This window comes from Clupea harengus, chromosome 14 (genome assembly GCF_900700415.2).
Source record: "Clupea harengus chromosome 14, Ch_v2.0.2, whole genome shotgun sequence".
Taxonomy (NCBI): Eukaryota; Metazoa; Chordata; class Actinopteri; order Clupeiformes; family Clupeidae; genus Clupea; species Clupea harengus.
In genome coordinates, this window is record NC_045165.1 from 3,325,304 (window position 1) to 3,335,303 (window position 10,000).

Consider the following 10,000-nt stretch of genomic DNA (forward strand, 5'->3'; position numbering starts at 1 on the left):
TGACTCGTTCCCTGGACCACACACACACACACACACACACACCACAGGGGACTGGCAGTGACTCCACCAGATACCCTTCACACACACACACACACACACACACACACACACCCCAACATGAGGTTGATAACCATACTGAGGATGATAAAAACAGCGCTAATCTAAAGCAAGCAGAAAGTTGCAACAAAAACACCCCCAGCATCCCAATAAGGAGTACTGAGATTAGAATCAGCTTCAGTGATGCCTATTGGTCCACCAGCATCCCAATAAGGAGTATCACCGATGCCTATTGGTCCACCAGCATCCCAATAAGGAGTATCAGTGATGCCTATTGGTCCACCACACCAATCAGTGTACTTCCTGTGTCCCTGTTAGTCAAAAAAGGTCATTTGTCATTTAAAGGATTCAGTGATTTGAAGACTATAAATAAGCACACACACACCCACACCCACCCACCCACCCACCCACCCACCCACCCACCCACCCACCCACACACACACACACACACACACACACACACACACCACACACACACACACACACACACACACACACACCCACACACACTGTATAAATAAGCACAAAATGAATAATGATTTAGAAGTAGAACTGGGCTGGTATTGATGATGTCTTCATGACAGGAAGCACAACACAGACATCCTGTGACACACTGGGATGGTCCATGGCAGGTGAGAGTGTGTGAGGGAGGGTCCGTCGCAGGTGAGAGTGTGTGTGAGAGTGTGTGTGAGGTGAGAGTGTGTGTGAGGGTCCGTGGCGGGTGAGAGTGTGTGTGAGGGTCCGTGGCAGGTGAGAGTGTGTGTGAGGGTCCGTGGCGGGTGAGAGTGTGTGTGAGGTGAGAGTGTGTGTGAGGGAGGGTTCGTCGCAGGTCAGAGTGTGTGTGTGAGGGTCCGTGGCGGGTGAGTGTGTGTGTGAGGGTCCGTCGCAGATGAGAGTGTGTGTGTGTGAGGGTCCGTCGCAGGTGAGAGTGTGTGAGGGTCCATGGCGGGTGTGAGTGTGTGTGAGGGTCCGTGGCGGGTGACACTGTGAGAGTGTGAGGGTCCGTCGCAGGTGAGAGTGTGTGTGAGGGTCCGTGGCGGGTGAGAGTGTGTGTGAGGGTCCGTCGCAGGTGAGAGTGTGTGTGTGTGAGGGTCTGTCGCAGGTGAGAGTGTGTGTGAGGGTCCGTGGCGGGTGAGAGTGTGTGAGTGTGTGTGAGGGTCCGTCGCGGGTGAGTGTGTGTGTGAGGGTCCGTGGCGGGTGAGAGTGTGTGTGAGGTGAGAGTGTGTGTGAGGTGAGAGTGTGTGTGACGGTCCGTGGCAGGTGAGAGTGTGTGTGACGGTCCGTGGCGGGTGAGAGTGTGTGTGAGGTGAGAGTGTGTGTGAGGTGAGAGTGTGTGTGACGGTCCGTGGCAGGTGAGAGTGTGTGTGACGGTCCGTGGCGGGTGAGAGTGTGTGTGAGGTGAGAGTGTGTGTGTGTGAGGGTCCGTGGCGGGTAAGAGTGTGTGTTTTAGGGTCCGTGGCAGATGAGAGTGTGTGTGTGTGAGGGTCCGTCGCAGGTGAGAGTGTGTGTGAGGGTCCGTGGCGGGTGAGAGTGTGTGTGAGGGACGGTCCGTGGCAGGTGAGAGTGTGTGTGAGGGTCCGTCGCAGGTGAGAGAGTGTGTGTGTGTGTGGGTCCGTCGCAGGTGAGAGTGTGTGTGAGGGAGGGTCCGTCGCAGGTGAGAGTGTGTGTGAGGGTCCGTGGCGGGTGAGAGTGTGTGTGAGGGTCCGTGGCAGGTGAGAGTGTGTGTGAGGGTCCGTCGCAGGAGAGAGTGTGTGTGTGAGGTGAGAGTGTGTGTGAGGGTCTGTCGCAGGTGAGAGTGTGTGTAAGGGTCCGTGGCAGGTGAGAGTGTGTGTGAGGGTCAGTGACAGGAGAGAGTGTGTGTGTGTGGGTCCGTGGCAGTGGAGTGGAGTGTGTGTGATGCAGCTCTGTTAGAGGCACAGTGTACCGTGGCAAAGAGGAGCCAAGGTGCTGTTGCCTTGGTGATCGGCGGGTGGGAGCACAGAGATATTGGCCAGTCAGGATGACAAATTGTCTGACGCCACATAGGAGCGTGGAAGCGTGGACGTGCGCAGATTTTACAAGCATGCTGGAGCGGAGTGTGCTCAGTGTGCATATGTACCTGACTGTGTGTGTGTGTGTGTGTGTGTGTCTGCGTGAGACAGAGAGAGAGAGAGAGAGACAGTGTGTGTATGTCTATTTGAGAGAATGTGTGTGTGTGAGTGGGGTGTGTGTGTGTGACAGAGAGAGTAAGAGAGAAAGAGAGTGTGTTACAGAGACAAAGAAAGAGTGGAGAAGAGTAAGAGAGCCTTGATACAGACAAAATAAAAAACAACAAAGAATCTTTTCTACCGTCAGCCTCATCCATTTGACTAGGACTAATGCTCAGCTCAAGCCAGTCTCTCTCCTCTGATTTACCATCTCTCTCTCTCTCGCTCTCTCTCTCTCTCTCTTTCCCCTGATTAACATCTCTCTCTCTCTCTCTCTCTCTCTCTCTCTCCTGGTTAACCATCTCTCTCTCTCTGTCTCTCCTGGTTAACCATCTCTCTGTCTCTCTGTCTCTCTGTTTCTCTCTCTCTCTCTATCTCTCTCTCTCCCCTCATTACCATCTATCTCTCTCTATCTATCCATATAGCTCTCTCTCTCACTCTCTCTATCCATACAGCGCTCTATTGCTCTCCCCTGATTAACCATCTCTCTCTCTATCCATCCATACAGCTCTCCCTCTATCTATATAGCTATCTCTCTCTCTCTCTCTCTCTCTCTCTCTATCCATATAGCTCTCTCTCTCTCTCTCTATGTCCATACAGCGCTCTCTATCTCTCTCTCTCTCCATACAGCTCTCTATCCATCCATATAGCTCTCCATCCATCTCTCTCTCTCTCTCTCTCTCTCTCTGTTTGTTTGTCTGTGTCTCTCCCTATCCATCACCTGTGTAAATTGCTCTCTATTTCTCCCCATTACACCCTCCATAAGCACAGAGGAAGAGGAAAGTGCAGCGATTCAGAATGAACGGCGTATATCCTCCTCCCGTTGCCATGGACGCGTGCATCTCTCTCTGTCATCCTCTCCTCCCCCCCCCCCCCCCTCTCTCTCACAGTGTAGCACTTGTGACTAAAATAACTTCAAGGGCAATTTTATATGATGTTTTTAAATTATTTTAAAGGCGCAAGTACTGCCATAGATGCAGAACTGATGACACTATGGAGAGAAACATCCCAATGTCTGTCAATGAGAAATGGCCCTATCTCTGGCAAACCTGTGACAATGACACAGAGGACACACACACACACACACACACACACACACACACACACACACACACACACACTGCATCAGCCTCCCCAGAAAACACTAGAAATATCCCAAAGACATTCAAGACATGCTGATGGAAAAAGTCTGGCTCTCGACACCCAGAATATTAAGCAGATGCAAATATTTGCTTTGGGAGAGAGGACAGGAAACGCTCGAAGGATGTGTGTGTGTGTGAGTGTGTGTGTGTGTTTGTGTGTGTGTTTGTGTGTGTGTGTGTGTGTGTGAGTGAGAGAGACAGAGAGTGCGAGAGAGAGTACCACTCAGAACATGGACATGGCTGCGTCCTGTGTGTGTGTGTGTGTGTGTGTGTGTGTGTGTGTGTGTGTGTGTGTGTGTGTGTGTGTGTGAGAGAGAGAGCGATAAAGAGGACCACTCTGAACATGGACATGGCTGCATCCTTAGGGGAGCAGGGTTTGGAGGGTTAGCTTCAGCCAGTTAGCATCCAAATTAGCATTAATTAAAATAAAATGAATTAGCACAGCATTGGCCATTGAAATGAATGAAGTAGCTAGCATAGCATTGGCCATTGAAATGAATGAAGTAGCTAGCACAGCATTGGCCATTGAAATGAATGAAGTAGCTAGCATAGCATTGGCCATTGAAATGAATGCCGGTGGTACTTCCTCACTCTTCCAGGTCTGTATAATAATAATATACCTCCATGGTCTTCACACAGCGTACTCGGGGCGAACCCTCACAAGTTAAAGGTGTAGTGGCTGCTTCCTCATGGCGAAGCCTGGCCTTGACACGGACTGAACCTGGCAGCTGTTAGAGTGAAACCATTTTAGAATACTTATGGTTGTGATGGCCTTCTACACACTGTGGCTCGGTCTGGGAAAACCACAATCAGCCGTCCCAACTGAAGCCGTATCGGTGTATTTATTTTGGGGTACCCTTCTCCAGGTTGGGGAGTGTTGAGTGTAATAATGTTTAGATTGTTGAGTGTATTAATGTTTGGATTGTTGAGTGTACTAATGTTTGGGTTGTTGAGTGTGTTAATGTTTGGGTTGTTGAGTGTGTTAATGTTTGGATTGTTGAGTGTGTTAATGTTTGGATTGTTGAGTGTGTTAATGTTTGGGTTGTTGAGTGTAATAATGTTTGGATTGTTGAGTGTACTAATGTTTGGGTTGTTGAGTGTGTTAATGTTTGGGTTGTTGAGTGTGTTAATGTTTGGATTGTTTGAGTGTGTTAATGTTTGGATTGTTGAGTGTGTTAATGTTTGGGTTTGTTGAGTGTGTTAATGTTTGGATTGTTGAGTGTAATAATGTTTGGGTTGTTGAGTGTGTTAATGTTTGGATTGTTTAGTGTAATAATGTTTGTATTGTTGAGTGTAATAATGTTTGGATTGTTGAGTGTAATAATGTTTGGATTGTTGAGTGTGTTAATGTTTGGATTGTTGAGTGTGTTAATGTTTGGGTTGTTGAGTGTAATAATGTTTGGATTGTTGAGTGTACTAATGTTTGGGTTGTTGAGTGTGTTAATGTTTGGGTTGTTGAGTGTGTTAATGTTTGGATTGTTGAGTGTGTTAATGTTTGGATTGTTGAGTGTGTTAATGTTTGGGTTGTTGAGTGTGTTAATGTTTGGATTGTTGAGTGTAATAATGTTTGGGTTGTTGAGTGTGTTAATGTTTGGATTGTTTAGTGTAATAATGTTTGTATTGTTGAGTGTAATAATGTTTGGATTGTTGAGTGTAATAATGTTTGGATTGTTGAGTGTGTTAATGTTTGTATTGTTGAGTGTACTGATGGTTGCAGACTATTTTTTGGTGTTATTGTGAGGCTACCTTCTCCTGATATAGTGTACTTATTTTGGGTTATAACGTGTGCTGTGCCCTCTGTGTGTGCTGTGCCCTCCCCGTGTGTGCTGTACCCTCCCTGTGTGTGCTGTGCCCTCTGTCTAACCATGCGTGACAGGGCTCAGGGCTCAGGGTTCAGGGTTCAGGGGTCAACCCTGTATGTCACTAAGGAAGACACTCAATCATTTACAGGTCATCCATGAAATCCTGTCAGAGCTGAGGGGCTTATTGTGGAGACTGTCTGACTGGGCTGAACCCTTTTCAGGGAGAGCGAGCGGACTAGGACGGGGCAGTAGTCATGGCAGCATCAGCATCAGCATCAGCAGCAGCAGCAGCAGCAGCAGCAGCAGCAGCAGCAGCAGCAGCATCAGCAGCATCAGCAGCATCAGCATCAGCAGCAGCAGCAGCAGCATCAGCAGCAGCATCAGTAAGGGTAGTGTATACCTTTGGATCTAGACACAAAGCGGTTGTGGACTGGGCAGTAGTCATGGCAGCAGCAGCATCAGCATCAGCATCAGCATCAGCATCAGCAGTAAGGGTAGTGTATACCTTTGGATCTAGACACAAAGCGGTTTCCCTGACAGTAAAGTAATTAGGAAATATGTTAAATGAACCAGTGGTCTAATTTACTTTTTTTAAAACATGTTGCTTCTTTACCTGCTAATTGATCGGTGTAGTCCTGTAAATATGATTTAATTATAATGTTAATATTATTATATTCAATACCTTCTTGAGTTCTGCTATTCTCTAATATCTGACTCCAGTGGCGGTCCCAAACGTTCTGTTATTCTATAATATCTGACTCCAGTGACGGTCTTAAACGTTGTTATTCTATAATATCTGACTCCAGTGACGGTCTTAAACGTTCTGTTATTCTATAATATCTGACTCCAGTGACGGTCCCAAACGTTCTGTTATTCTATAATATCTGACTCCAGTGACGGTCTTAAACGTTGTTATTCTATAATATCTGACTCCAGTGACGGTCCCAAACGTTCTGTTATTCTATAATATCTGATTCCAGTGATAGTCACAAACGTTCTGTTATTCTATAATATCTGACTCCAGTGACGGTCTTAAACGTTCTGTTATTATTCTATAATATCTGACTCCAGTGACGTTCCCAAACGTTGTTATTCTATAATATCTGACTCCAGTGACGGTCTTAAACGTTCTGTTATTCTATAATATCTGACTCCAGTGACGGTCTTAAACGTTCTGTTATTATTCTATAATATCTGACTCCAGTGACGTTCCCAAACATTGTTATTCTATAATATCTGACTCCAGTGACGGTCTTAAACGTTCTGTTATTCTATAATATCTGACTCCAGTGACGGTCCCAAACGTTCTGTTATTCTATAATATCTGACTCCAGTGACGGTCCCAAACGTTGTTATTCTATAATATCTGATTCCAGTGGCGGTCTTAAACGTTCTGTTATTCTCTAATATCTGACTCCAGTGACGGTCTTAAACGTTGTTATTCTATAATATCTGACTCCAGTGACGGTCCCAAACGTTCTGTTATTATTCTATAATATCTGACTCCAGTGACGGTCTTTTAAACGTTCTGTTATTCTATAATATCTGATTCCAGTGACGATCCCAAACGTTCTGTTATTATTCTATAATATCTGACTCCAGTGACGGTCTTTTAAACGTTCTGTTATTCTATAATATCTGACTCCAGTGGCGGTCCCAAACGTTCTGTTATTATTCTATAATATCTGACTCCAGTGACGGTCCCAAACGTTCTGTTATTCTCTAATATCTGACTCCAGTGACGGTCACAAACGTTCTGTTATTCTCTAATATCTGACTCCAGTGACGGTCACAAACGTTCTGGGGCCCAAATCTGGCTGAGGCAGCAGGAGGTCTCTTTCCGGGGAACCTCAAAGCTGGACCCCTCTGATACACACATCACAAGGCATGATACACACACACACACACACACACACCACACACACACACACACACACACACACACACACACACACACACACACACACACACACAGTGCACCCCCGGCCCTGTCTCTCTCTCTCTCTCTCTCTGTCTCTCCTCTCTCATCTCTCTCTCGCTACACACACACACATACAGAGTACACTCCCACCCCGTCTCTCTCCCGTCTCTCTCTCATCTCTCTCTCTTCTCTCTCTCTCATCTCTCTCTCTTCCTCTCTCTCTCATGCTACACACACACACACACACACACACAGTCCCCCCCCCCCCCCCTCTCACCCCCTGGCTGACGCCCATATGCCCAGAGGATTGGGATTCGACTCAAAAGTCAGCAGGAATGCTGATCAGGTGCCCAACACACACACACACACACTGTCAACCAGCCACACACACACACACACACACACACACACACACACACACCACCACCACCACCAGGACTGCACTGCCACCGCCTGACTGTCAGCCAGCGCCAATTTCACCAAAGTCTCTGTAAAAGAATAAATTAATTCATCTATTCATCCATTCACCCATTCATCCATTCACCCATTCATCCGTTCATCCGTTCATCGTCATCATCGTCCTCATCCGATTTAGCAAACACAGAGAAATCTGACTGAAATGAGAAAAGGTACAATAGAGAGAATATGCCGGTTCGTAAACAAACTGTCCATGTCACGTAAATACCACCATAACGAGATTGGTCAAATGTGTGGCACCCCATATAAGGTCATTAATGTTCGACGGGATTGTTTATCTCTTGTAGCGGGGAAAGGGGGAGTCTGCAGGGACTTCCAGCATGGTGAGTGTGTGTGTGTGTGTGTGTGTGTGTCTGTGTGTGTGTGTCTGTGTGAGTGTGTGTGTGTGTGTGTGTGTGTGTGTGTGTGTGTGTGTGTGTGTGTGAGAAAGAGAGAGAGAGACAGGACCAGAGGTGTGTGTGTGTGTGGTGTGTGTGTGTGTGTGTGTGTGTGTGTGTGTGTGTGTGTGTGTGTGTGTGTGTGTGTGTGTGTGTGTGTATGAGAGGGGGGTGCTGCACGGGCTCACAGTGGGAAAGCCGGAAGGACAGGATGTGGAACAGAGGATGAGGAGGCAAACATTGCCGGTACTTTCCGAGGATGAAAGGGTTACAAAATCAGCTCTAGAAGAGAAGGGGAAAGAGGAGACGTCCTCACGAGGAGACGATCCATCACGCTTCAACATCTGGTCTAGAACACGAGGAGACGTCCTCACAAGGAGACGATCTATCACGCTTCAACATCTGGTCTAGAACACGAGGAGACGTCCTCACAAGGAGACGATCCATCACGCTTGAACATCAGGTCTAGAACACGTCCTCACAAGGAGACGATCCCTCACGCTTGAACATCAGGTCTGGAACACGAGGAGACGATCATCACGCTTCAACATCTGGTCTAGAACACGAGGAGACGTCCTCACAAGGAGACGATCCATCACGCTTGAACATCAGGTCTGGAACACGAGGAGACGATCATCAACGCTTCAACATCTGGTCTAGAACACGAGGAGACGTCCTCACAAGGAGACGATCCATCACGCTTGAACATCAGGTCTGGAACACGAGGAGACGATCATCATGCTTCAACATCTGGTCTAGAACACGAGGAGACGTCCTCACAAGGAGACGATCCATCACGCTTGAACATCAGGTCTGGAACACGAGGAGACGATCATCACGCTTCAACATCTGGTCTAGAACACGAGGAGACGTCCTCACAAGGAGACGATCCATCACGCTTGAACATCAGGTCTAGAACACGAGGAGACGTCCTCACAAGGAGACGATCCATTACGCCGGAACATCAGGTCTAGAACACGTCCTCACAAGGAAACGATCAGGTCTAGAACACGTCCTCAGGGGGAGACGATCAGGTCTAGAACACGTCCTCACGAGGAGACGATCCATCTCGCTTGAACATCAGGTCTAGAACACGTCCTCACAAGGAGACGATCCATCACGCTTGAACATCAGGTCTAGAACACGTCCTCACAAGGAGACGTTCTCACAAGGAGACGATCATCACGCTGGAACATCAGCTCTAGAAAAGGGCAGATGTGGTATCACTCCAGCACGGCCCAGATGTGGTATCACTCCACCACGCCCCAGATGTGGATTCACTCCAACACGCCCCATTGACGGCAGCTGGGAGATGTCCAGGCGCTCGCCTCTGTTTTTGAAATGATGATGTCAGCCTGAGCTTTTGGGCACTGGTGATTTGTAGCCTCGCTCTGCCCTCTACTATAAGAGAAGAAGAGTGTGAGAGAGAGAGAGAGAGAGAGAGAGAGAGAGACTGACGAGAGAGAGGAGAGAGAGGAGAGAGAGAGAGAGACTGACGAGAGAGAGGAGAGAGAGGAGAGAGAGAGAGAGAGAGAGAGGAGAGAGAGAGGAATGAGAGAGAGAGAGAGTGAGAGATAGAGAGAGACAGATGAGAGAGAGAGAAAGAGAGAGAGGAGGGAGAGAGAGAGACAGATGAGAGAGAGAGAAAGAGGAGGGAGAGAGAGAGTGACAGATGAGAGAGAGAGAGAGAAAAAGAGAGAGAGGAGGGAGAGAGAGAGACAGATGAGAGAGAGAGAGAGAAAGAGGAGGGAGGGAGAGAGAGAGAGAGAGAAAGAGAGAGAGGAGGGAGAGAGAGAGATGAGAGAGAGAGAAGGGAGAGAGAGAGAGAGAGAGAGAGAGAAGCATAGCTGTGGGGGGCAGAGCATCCTAGCATATCTTGCTCGAGATAGGAGTTCACTTCCTGTTTGGCTGGAGGAGCGAAACACCACGCAGTTCGCGCCCGTGCGCTCTGTGGCCACATCCCCTCTACAGCCCATCAGCCTTCAGCACAGTCAGGCTTCAGCACATTCAGCACAGTCAGGCTTCAGCACAGTCAGCA